Below are 13,519 nucleotides of genomic sequence, written 5' to 3' on the forward strand. Positions count from 1 at the left end.
TTCCATACATTACAATATTGATCTGTGTTAATATTTTGATACATTACAGCATGAATATATTGTTCATAAGCTATAAAAAACTTCATAGGTAGACAGGAACTTTCTTTAGAAAACTGTGTGTTCCTTCGTTAAAATAACCTATACGTTAATTTTGTATATTTTAAGTAATATAATACGTAATACATGAATTTTTATGTGCCTATAAGAGATTAAGCGATGCCTTTTACTTGTGTGGCTAGAATAATTGCACTTCTACCTTTTCTTTATGTCTTTCTGTCCGCAGGACGTTTCTTGAAATCCTTGAAATAATCTATAGATTATAAAATTGGCATGATTCTGTTAAAACGATGCTTTTTATGCAACAAATGGTCTAGTGTATGTAGTGTTTGTTTGTATGTTAAGAATTTTCAATCTTGATTATACCGGAGAGTCCTATTATGGATTTACTTTTTTTTCTTCGGAGGGAAAGAGACGGTAGTCCCAGCACATAGTCCTAAAAGGACCTTTGTGATTAAATGTACCTACTTACAAGTTCCTCAGGATGAGTGACATCCATCCATTTTCATCTTAAGGAACCCCGATATCTCCAAAAAATTCGCAGAGTTAAGGGGCGTGTAATAAGTTTATAGTTTCGTATACGATTCCACCACATTTAATAAGCCATAGAAACTCGTTGACCTTTCAAGAACATTATAACATCAGTGGAAAGTTTATCTGTATTAACAGTTGCCATAAAGTGTTTGTATTATGATAGTACACGTCTTTAATGAACACAAGCGACAGGAATAAAAACAACAAATCGATTTTGTAAATATGAAGTAAACTAGGTTTGTAGTGAAGATGATTTTTCGTTTACCTTAAACATTTTTTTCCAGCATGTAAATGCTTTGATCCTTTTTCATGACATTTTTCTTCATGACTTGAAAGTTATAAAAATTTTAGATAAAAGTCTAATAATTGTTTACCACTTGGACCCTGTGTGCGCAGCAGGTTTAAACATTTTTATATCTATAAGTGTATCTGTATTATACGAAAATATAAAAGAGAAACAATTGCTAAAACCGTTTGATATTTTTATTTCAACAAATAAAATTTTTTATTTTGGTTCTTTTACTGAATTCATATAGATTATTTCACAAAAATAAACCCAATACCTAGCAATAGAATATAAAATTCATACTTTCAATAAATCACAATCAGATGTTGTCCTCAGTAAACGTTTAGTGCACAGTTGTATAAAAGAATCTTATTTGTTTATTCGATAGAGTTTTTTTTTTCAAATTAAAATATTACAACTTATTTATTGATTTTGAAACTTTTAAAATAAAGTAAATATATACGTAGCATTTATCGGAAGGTATAATATAAATACAAAACTAACTATATATAAAAAAGATAATAAGAATTACACATGTGCTTATCCAATGGAATACCGTATAACATGTCTCGTTTCAAACGTTATTCAATAAAAGAGCTCCTCTGCGTGGGGGATGCGGGCCCGTGTGATTGAATAAAGGAGGAACAAATGAGTCATTACATGACAAAAGGCTGAGAAGTGGTGAAGAGACATCTATTGTGGGAAGTGTTCTTCCATTAGTGTTGAGTCAGCTTCCAACCTCATACATTTGGTTTCTCAAAATCGAAGATAAAAACTGTTTTATAGAACATTCTGCATACAGTACAAGTCTTAGTTATATGGTGATACAACATTTCTATCATGCAATTATCTTTTACCATATTAGAGTACTTCGAGTAAAATATAAAGTTAGCATGTAACAGTTTCTTGTAATGATTTATATACGTCCAGGTTTGTTTTGTATGCTTTCTTCAAGTGTTTCAAAATTTTTATGTGATAAATTTAAAACTATATTTTTTTACTGTCTAAGTTAAAGTAAAGAAGAAAATAAGACTTAAAATTAAAGGTTACTTTTAGGGATTTTATTAGATTAATTAACATAAAATAAGTGTATCTCCAATACCATAGCATTTGAAAAAAAGCATTCCTTTTCTTAAAAGTTCAGGTAACTATTACATTTAATACTCGAATCCGGTAACTATAATCATTTATATGTCTTAGTTTGTTTGCCTTAATATATTAATATATTTATGTATACGTAAAAGCTAAATGTGTGTGTGTGTGTGTGTGTGTGTGTGTGTGTGTGTGTGTGTGTGTGTGTGTGTGTGTGTGTGTGTGTGTGTGTGTGTGTGTGTGTGTGTGTGTAAATAATCATACTTGTATATAAATCACTGTCGTATGTTGTTCTCAGTAAATGTTTAGCGCACAGTTATATCAAATTTGTTAATGTTATAACAGGTTTGTTAAAAGTAAATATATTTGAATTTATTTAACAACTTAATTTAAATTAAATAAGTGGCATAAATCAGAATGTGTACATAAAATTTTTATAAGTGGCAATTGCCTAATTTAATTTCAATAAACATTGAATCACAAAAATTACTTGCTCCGAAAGGACTCGAACCCGGATCTCTCACTTGCCGGGTGAATGGGCTACCATTACACCACAGAGCCCTTACATTTTACGATTCAATTATTTTTTTTGTATTTTGCCGTTTCTTTTATATATGTGTTTAAATAACCAAACTAACATATGATTAGAAGACCAAATACCTGTCAAATGACTTTTATTTATATTCATCAAATTTTTATGTGGCAATTGCCTAATATAAATATAATATAAAATTATATCATCTATATATAAATAAATATGTATATATATACATATTATATATATATATATATATATATATATTTATATATATATAGATAGTATACTTAAGTGGACACCTCATTAGAAAGTTTTATAATACAAACTTAGAAAGTTCATTTGTATATTTTCTGTTCGTCATAAAATATTAACACTATTTCTTATTAAATCAGTTTATTAAAAAAAGTAAAAGTAAAGAATGTCTTATTTTACCAGGCGAAGTTAGGGCTAAGAAGCCCTCCGCATACGTGCTTAGTGGGTTATTACGCATACGTCAAATAGTTATTATAATTTAATTGTATTGCTTGGGACGAAGCATATTAAAGAAACCTTTTACTATCAAGTACTCTTCAGAAAGTCATTATGAAGGCGGCATTGCAAGTACCAACTAGATCCTATCTTAATACTTATTTAATGACTTCAATGGTTTTAACATAACTCTGTTACATACATCATGTATTTTTTAATCAATAAAGTGTTATATAAAACCAACTATCTAACTTACACTTACTAATTAACTATTTAACTAACACTTATTTAAGTAAGGTTAATTTGGGTATTTTGTAACCTAGAAAAACATATCTATAAATGTTACCTAAAATTTTTCTATAGACAGTACTGTTTACCTTTAAAAAAAAAAAATATTCACAAAAGAAAACTTTTAATTAGATAGTACAATAGGGTCGAGCAGGGATTGATAATGTCTTAAAATCCATCTTAAACCGACTTAACTGTAAGCATATTTTCATATCTTATTATGTGTGTGTTTATGGCGTGTGTGTTTGTTTTCACATTTAAGTAAGAGTGGGATATTTATAATGAAACCGTGTAATTATTGGCCTTTATTATTTGTGATTGTGGTTGTTTAGAACTCAGCAGACATGGAATTGTGGTATTTATAAATGTTTTACGCTTATGGATTATATATATTTTTTATATATTTATATGTATCTTTACATAAGATGTTTGGCACAATTTCATTGTTCACGGACAAAAATTTGTTCCACAATTATAAATGTACAATGGAATTTTGCTGAACATAGTATTTGTGTCAAATTTTTTGTATGATTGCCTGTCGGTCTGTCTGTCCACAGAGCATTACAGAAATGTCTTAAGTTACATTATAAATCTGTAATACTCATTAATAAAAGCTTATTGGCACGTAATTTGGCGTTTTCATACCTTGCATACTTATAGGAAATGAATTTTTTTAATAACGTGCAATTTAATACAAAGTATTATTAACATAGAACGAATAGACGAAACATATGGTAGTGAAGACGTCTGAAGTCCTAGTAATAAATACTCTATACACAAATTTTACTGAAGAGTTTAGTTGTTTAGATAAAACGTACAAGCATCACTTCTAGATGTTAAATTATAACTTTGCCAATTTGCTCTAAGTATAGAGTATTGATGAAATAAAATTATATCAGTGGGTGGTCCTATTAGTTCCAATATTATATGGAATTTTGCCAACCAAATTAAGGCTTTCTGTATTATTGATCTCCCTAAACGTCGATATCGACTCACACACACTGTGTCAAAATCCTGGCTCCACGGTGTCAGCATCTTGGATCGATATTGCAGCTGTAGTTGCAAAAAAGAAAATTAGGATATTTTGAACACGTAAAATTTTACCAGAATTACTCAAAGTTTAATACGGCCTTGAATTTGAATGTATATAGTACTAGACGTGGGACTTGAAGTACTACAAATGACCTGAAAAAATCGTGATGTGATTAACCTTTTATCTAGACCACTTACTATCAAAAATTTTCAGAAGGATGTTACCACAACTTACATCCATACCAATTTGGGAAAAAAACATTATAAGAAGTAGTTTACAAAGATTAAATCAATAATATATTCTAAATATATTTCTCGCGTGAAAGTACTGATTCATATTAAATTCTGTTGAGCCTGTGTTCGGCTCCAATGTTCAAGAGGGAAATGATTACTACACGTTCCAATTAGATTATTATTTAACCCCGAGTTTAGTTTAGAGAACACTGGAAAGGATTACAAAAAAATTATTGTCAATTGCTGTATAAATATGTTTTTTTTTAAATCTGTTTGTATAGTTTTTTTCACATACTACTTGTCCAGCTGAGATATATCTTATCAGAAGCAATTTTAACCACATTAAATTACTTACCACCGAAGAGAACTTTAGAAAAATGGCACATATTTTTGGAATAAGAAATAACTCCAAACTTGTTCAGCATTTATGATTAAATGTTATAAACGCACAATGTAAGCTATGCCAATAAATGTGGGCTTTGGGTGGTAACTACTGACATTTATTGAAAAACTCTATTTTGGTGTGTTACTATAAGACTAATTATCGACTTTTAACAAAATAACAATTTAAACTAATAAATTTTGACCTAAAACATTTTACAATTTGTATAACTATTCTTTTACAGGAAATTAGTGACTAGATTTACTATAAAACTATACTATCACAAATTATTGCAAAACATGTTTTATCATTTCTATCTAAGTATATATTCTTCAGAAATGAACCAGATTAGAAAATGATCTATACCCTTACTCTAAACCAAGGATCGTTCATCACTGCCATTGAATCGCGTGACCATTGTTGGGACTGAGGGTGGAGCCTGAACCTAATTGAGTTATTTATTGTTTCGGGCGTACTGAAACGGCAAAAGAGATTCCTAATTTGATACCAAACTGTTAGCAGTGTGAGAAGAAAGAATTTATAATTTTGCTAATTAAATATATTTAATCGTTAATATTAGTTCATGTTCAATACTACGTCAATAACTGTAGTTTAATTTTTTTATACTTAGAACTTATAACCTGAATCTAACTGTACACCGTATTGCAATTTGCGTAAAAATTACAAAAATGTTTACTTTGATTATACAAACAAGGCTATTACACCTTAAAGAATTACGTGAAGTTTAGCCATTCCTGTTAGCCTTGCAATAATCAGCCAAATTTTACTAAAATTACAGAGCGTATATGTCCGGGATATTTGTAGTTTGTTACGCTAATATATACTTCATCTCGATGTAATATTCACATTAAAAACTTGTTTTACTAAAATTCTATCTCTATATAGTATGTCTTAATAGTGAAAAAGCACAAAAGGTGATGATTAGTTGAATACGTTTATGCGTATTTCGTAAATATCGTAAGTACTACTGGTACTGTTTTAATATACTTGTAGCATCTTTAAATATATGGAATATTATTTTTTTAACGTAAAGAAAATAAGCTATACTAAATAATAGAGAAAATGGAACTAATTATTTATATGGGAACCACTTAATTTGCTATGTATACAGCTATATTGGTAACATATATTCATATTACGAAAAAACTCTTTTTAACTTTAAAATAATATATTCTTTAGTTCTGTCTTATGGATCATTTTTGGATTTTGCTACCGTTTGTCAAAAACTTTCCAAACAACGTAATATGTATTGTTTACTCTACCGGTTAAAATTGTGTGCTTATTACATTGATTTAGCTAGAAATATTGTAATTCCTATAACTAGGAAGAGGGTTTATTCACTAAAAAAATCACTTTATCATTCAATATAATTTATTATAGACTCCAACGTAATTTTCCTACAAATTAAGAACTTTCGAGATAATCTCTTTTGAAATGGAATTTATGATGACCTAAGATAATCCATGGTCATATAATGATATCACCAAAATAAAAATAGTTAGAGCCAGTAAATGTCAGTCCAGTAACTTTAAAGGCTATTGTTTTGGGAAAGCGGAGGTAAATGTAACTATTATTTACGAAAACATAAGTTATATGAATGGCTAAAGTTTTTTTATTTTTATAAGTAGTTCTTTACATAGTAAAAATTTCTTTTAATTTTATAGAAGCCAGTTTGCTAGACTAGGTATAACAATACGGATTTGTTTTAAAGTCACCACTTAATATTATAAAATATACAGTAGGATTTTATGATATATTTATTTATACCTAAGTATTTATTATACATTAGAATAATCTTATATAATGGTCTATCAAGGACGTAATGAAACAGATGGACCGGCTATCCCTTTATTTATTTGACTTTGAAGTCAATAGATTTATTCATTCAACCAAGAGAGACATATGTCCCAAGTATCAAGACTCTAGGATATTGTTATGGAGTGATATTGCACATATGGGGAGACTGGAAGACACGTACGAACTGAATACTGGCCTGGAAATCTACAAGGTTCTCCTTTTGATCTTGTGGAACTTATGATACCAAATGTCATGTGTACAGAATTTTCTATCAAGGGTTATCCCAGGCGTAAAACGTGCAGATAGAAAGAGGGATTGCTCTTTGACAAGTACCTTCTTTGGAGACCATATACTACGTTTCACGTCTTTGCGACGTTTCTATCAAATGTTACTGCACATACATGACAGACAGACAGACAGACAGGAACTAACACAATTTTAGTAAGGCCTTGACAGTTAGTTAATAGTAATAACTTATTGTTCTGATTTGACTGTAAAACACATATATATTGCAAAACTTACTCGTAATGCATTATCAGTATTCTGTAATATATCACATCCTGAAAAACCGAACTCACATCCAAAGTTTTTTAAACCACAGAGTATAAAAGTTAGAGTTATAAGCCAGTGATTTTTGAAATAGTTATTCTACAAATAAATATTATAAGATTGTTTTGAAATTTTAATAAAAATGTCACAACACATTACTCTAATTAAATTTAATAATTTATGAAAACAGAATAGTAAAGAGTATAGTTTAAGTGCAAATATTCCATTATTATTAACGCCTTCACAATGTAATCTTTTATGAAATGGGTGTGTTTGTGTGGGTAATCATTACGTTGTGCGTCAAAACTAAAACTTTATCTCACCAGAGTTTCGTGTAAATAAAACCATTATTGGGGTGGATTGCTATTATTGACGCATATGTATTTACGGTAGATTACAGATTTTATAAGAAATGTAATGCCGTTTAATTTTGAACTTTAATCCACTACAAATATATGTTTTAAGATTGAACTGTACAAGAGGCGTGCTTCATTATCGAAAAATACAATTTTCTGTAAAAAATAGCTTAAAAACCATTCGTAATTAATATTTAGATAAAAGATATTCAAGGCTAAAATTATTTGATCTATTCAGTCACCTTTTTTATTAAATATTCTTGCAAAAAGGATTCAACGATAATATCAATTCGAATCTTGAACTACAAAACTGAAGCCTGAAAATTTAGTTTAAAACCATTTAAAGTGCTCTGATTAGAACAAAATATTTAGTAAACTTCTACGATCCTTTGGTATTTTTTATTCTATATATATTTATAGGTTTATAACTTTTAAAGGTTTTAATATTTCTCTGTGCTTTATTTATGTGCATTGATTATAAAACAACAGTCCAGTGTTAATGAAACATAGCAATAACTTCATAAATCTTTTTATATAAAACTGTTTTATAAATTAAAAATGTGACCTTGTTCTAAACAGATTGTAATTAAAGTGTGACAGTCATTACGAGTCGAGCTCGGCTATGAACAATATGAGGATATTAAACAACAGCAGGATAGGACGGCAATATTGAGATAATCTTCTCTGAAGAGATTATTCATGTATAGCTACTAAATATGTATAGAGAGGACTTGACACTATTCATCCACGAGAGAGCAGATGATTATTATGATTTGTACACTTTATTGCTATTAAAACCTACAAATATTACTGTAACAGTGCTTAAAACGAGCTACAATTATTTAAATTTACCTATAAATCTATGCTTGTTTACAATTAAAAAGTGCGTTATACAATATAAAGATCGTACTGCTTTATTAACACTTTTCTATCTACTTGAAAAAAAACTCATACAGTATAGTTTCTAGTAAATATTTAATAACATTATTACAGTGCTTATGTTTTTACTTATTTTCTAAGTGTTATATAAGGAAATGTTTTTTTATTATGGCTTGAATTAAAAAAATTAAATATTTTAATAGTTGTTAAATAGTCGATAAAAGTTCTTTTAAGGCTCACAACACAAATACACCCCTATATTTTGTTTATTTTTTTTACACTCTTGAATTTGTCTCTCGAAAACATAAATGACAGATTATTTTATTTTATATTCCGGAAGTAGAAAACCAATAAGTAGTTTTCTTAAGGTTCCTATAAGCCTGAATAAACGCCATGTGGATAGTTAGCAATCGCGTAATAGATGTACTCGTAGTGTTGTATTCTAGCTAAGAAGTACAGTAATAAGAAAGTTAATCTTTTTAGGAATTTCGGATGTGGAAAAGTACGGTTCTTATATTATTCAGACCCAATCCAATCCATGTCGGCGATTGATTTTCATACAAATGCCTTTGATCGACTTTATTGTTTCTTGGACAGGAACATTGGTAAACTAACGCCTTATGGCTAATTATAGTGAAAAATCAGGAATTTTCTAATATATAGTTCTTACGGAATTTAAAACCCCATTTTAAACGCTTTATGTGTTTGATATTCATGAAAGGTCTTTTATAGATGAAGATAGCATAGGTACATGTGTGTCAAATATCTTTCTGGGGTATAAAAACGCTGAAACATAATATGAGAGTATGAGATATTTAATATGGATATTTGATATGGATATTTTAAAAACTAATATGGATATTAGTTTTTATATATCCAAACTAATATGGATATTTTTTTATAAAGTTCGTTTAGTTTTTCTTTTAACCTATAGTGCGGATGTGTTCCAAATTTCTACGTTTTGAGTTATCTGGAAATTTTAGAACTCATGATGAGTGTGTCAGTGAGCCTTTTACCTTATGTATTTAGAGGTAAAAAATTAAGTTATCCTAATTAATCAAGATAACATTGCATTTGATCATAGCAGTTACATAAACAATTATTTAGAAAATTAAATATTTCTCAATGCATAAACCCATTTAATAGTTAGTTTTTCCATTACGACTATGTGGTAATATAACAAGTTTAACTTAAAACAGGATTAAAATAAAATTGACGCTTCACTTAGTGCAGTTATTATTTTGCACAAGTTTAAAAGAAAACGGAATTTATTAATATTAGAATGGTTTCAATAATAAAACATTATCATAAAACATTATCATAAAACATTTATAAATTCAAAATATCTTGAAGCCATCAATAATGGTTTGAATGAAAAATTATATAACGCAATATTTCATTATAATACCAATCTTAAGATTTTTAATGAATTAGGTGTTGTGACACTGTTGAATTTAACATATGTTTTGCACACAAATCATTTTTACACTTGTTAAGGAACGAAGATAAATTGCAGAGGATATCTGTTTCTATCAAGTTGAGAACACTGATATTTATCTCCATTGTGTCTGACATCATGTAAATAGACTGTTGGCCACTGCAATACTTTACGTTGGTACACCCACAAAAGGATTTACACAACAGTTTGATATGCTCTATCTATATATTCGTTTATAAAAATATTTAAGTTATAATTTTAATGTAAAAATCACACATTTCTTTATATAACACAAGTTTTGACGTGACAACGTCTTAAATTTGGTTGCGGCTCGGAGTCACTCATGAAAAAGTGTAACGCCCGGTAACGTTACGATGCCCGTCCAGTGGGTCCGCCGCACGGGATCCGCACGGGATAAAGCAGATAACTGTGGGTCCGCCGCACGGGATAAAGCAGATAACTATGTTTATTCGTGAAAAATGTGGAGTGCTTAGATTCGTCATTTACAACAACTACAACAATAAAGGTAAATAATTGTACACTGATATTTCATTATCGTAAACTATGATTGATTGATTAATTGTTAGACTGACACAAAAGTTGAGAAACTGAGTTTATAGGTTATGTCATACTATTGACAAATGTTGATAGTGTTAAGTAAATTATTAGTTTAAATCACTCTGCAATCAATCGTAATTCAGTTGATTGAGAAGAAACAGCGCGTATTGCTAGTCAAACATTTAAAATAACAAATTATAACCTCTAACCTGTCATAACAGTGCGACCAAAACAAACGAACTAAACCGACCAATCACCACGCGCGGAGTTAGAATTTAACTGTGTTTAGCAAGAATTTCAAATTCCAATTTTAGTAAATGTTTTATTCAACTTTACCATTTACAATAACAAATTTTAATTAATTTAAAATTATGTACAATGTTTTAGTACACAAAATATATTTCTATAGTTAAAATTTGTGCAATTCTTATTTTCATTCAATTCCTTGTTCCTATTGTGCAATTTAATAATATTCATATCAATAAATATTCTACCGAGAAAAAGACGTTGTCACGTAAAATCTTCGCCCGTAAAACCGACTTTACAGGCAACCATAATTTTTTAAGCTTAAAATATATTCAAATCTTTTAACAATACAGTGTAAACTAATTTGTAAGGCATTACTCAAGCATGTGCAATAATTAATTCTGTTAAAATAAATGAGAGAAACAATTTTGTCATGTTAAAGTAAGCTGAATAAATTAAGGAAAGAAACACAATAGACTTTCAACTGCAGGCATCGCTATTACGGTCTGAGTGTAAAGACTTGTTTGGGTTGTTTATTCAACGTTTTTTTAATATGATTATGAGTCAACTTGTGTAAGATATGCAACGAATATTATAGTATTTATTGAAAATTATTCTCTAAACTGTTATCTCATCTACTAATATCCCTTACCTGTCTACTACTGTCTCTATTGTTTAAGAAATAAAAAAAAACATCATTTAGAAATTTGTTTAAACAATAACCCTACTAAGTTAAATACAAATCGTTGAAATCTTTCTTTTCAACGCAAAGACTCATATATATTTAGGGTACACAATATTAAGTTTTTTATTAAAACTAAGTCAGTGATTTATAACTAAAATAGAAGTGAAAATATTTCACCAATATTCACTGACCGGATATTAACTAAACAAATCCTCCCGATGCAAATATACATTTTATTGAGTACAGTATCTCTACTCCAAAATATTACTGCAAATAATCAAGAAAATGTTGTATTTATCTGCGATTTCCAAAATGAATCAACAATGTTTGCTTTGTTAAAATATAACTAAACCTACCCAGTATTCTTGTTTGTATTGAGCGATAGAAGTGTCTTGAATATTTTTAATAGTATAAATGTAATATAAAGTAGGAATAATAACCTTTTTATCACAGTTCTGAAACTATTTCCAAAATTAGAGGATTTGTTATTGCATGGTCTCAAACCTCTTAAAACTATATATGCTATTGAATTCAGGTTTTTATTATTGAAAAGGTATAGCTGTATCTGTTCCTGAGTCTTCGACAGCGTCTCCACAGTTCTTCATAACATTTAATGACACCTAGAATATTTTAAAATGTCATTTACTACGTAAATTATGGAATTGTTTAGAGCACGTATAATTTGAAAATACACTTTTTTCATCCTACGAAGAATAACGTTTTATTCCGTCCTTACCAGCATGCAAAACGCACTCATATCCAGCACACATTTAATTAACTACTAAATGTTACTACTAAAAGATAATATTAGTAGAACAGGAGTAGTATTATACAGTGTCATGGTTAATATATAATTCGTTTACACTTCTATTGTTATAAAAATGATTAATATATGTATTAATGGTCATAATGTATATAGAATACCGACCAACTCTTCCATTTATTAGAAGAAATAAAAGTACAGCGTTCTTTAACTGCACATTTAGAGAAAAGAATTATATTTGTTTCTGTGATGCAGTGAAAGCATCAAACCATACTCTTGTGAAAGAGTTGTTTGAATGCGACAAACAGACCATCGCGTCGTAATGACGACCGCTTTGTACAGTAATGAGGGGAAACAAAAAGGGAGCGTTTTATTCTTTATGATATCTCTCTTAATGTAAAAGTCTTCTTTTTACTGATTAATATTGCTTGTTTTTACGAATTAAAATTTTCTTACTATTAATAATTCAGGATTTGAAAAGGATTTATTTTTTTATTCATTACTCCCGCTTTTGGGTATGTTTTAAATCAATTTCAAGTGATAAAATTGTGAAAAATTATCTCAATTTGGGAAGAATTGTTTTAAAAGTATATATTGCAGATACTAGTGTAGAAGAGCTTAGAGTTCCGTCCACAATTAAGTGTGCCTTTCTTAGATTCAGTTTCAAAACCTGAACATATTTCTGGCCAAGTATTAATAAAGCCAATTATTCATTAATTACTGTCAGAATTTCACTTGTTCTTGTATGCTTGTTGCCCTTTCTTTTTAATTATTTTATGATACGTCGGAGAAAATAAAAGAGGTAGACTTGAAAGTTTATATGAAGCTTTAATTCTATACAAGCAACATCGAGTTCAATAATGGCGTATGTCACTGTATGCTATTTGGCAGAGCATAATTGAATACTTTTATATGATCCTTATTGATAAGCAAGAGGAGACACAAGATATTCACATGACAAATAGGTAGACAAGCATGAAAATTTAACCTGTGGCTTATATATACTTATATACTTCAGAGTCTCCATGCAAGCTCAGTACAGTCAGTTACGCGATACGTGGTATCTACTACTACTAAGTAGTAGTTTTGAATATTGAGACAAAAATGTAATACTATAAATTATGACTGAGGTATTCCATGTATCTGTAGAAAAAATTTACAAATATACTTAAATAAGCATCAATCTCTTTTATGTAAACAAATTGATCACACTGGTACAGTTGGAAGTTGGTGACAATTTAAAATAATAATATTCAGCCAAACAATCCAGGATGCGAGATGTGAAATAAAAAGTACTATAGTGATTTTTCTAATAA

This window comes from Homalodisca vitripennis, chromosome 8 (genome assembly GCF_021130785.1).
Source record: "Homalodisca vitripennis isolate AUS2020 chromosome 8, UT_GWSS_2.1, whole genome shotgun sequence".
Classification (NCBI taxonomy): Eukaryota; Metazoa; Arthropoda; class Insecta; order Hemiptera; family Cicadellidae; genus Homalodisca; species Homalodisca vitripennis.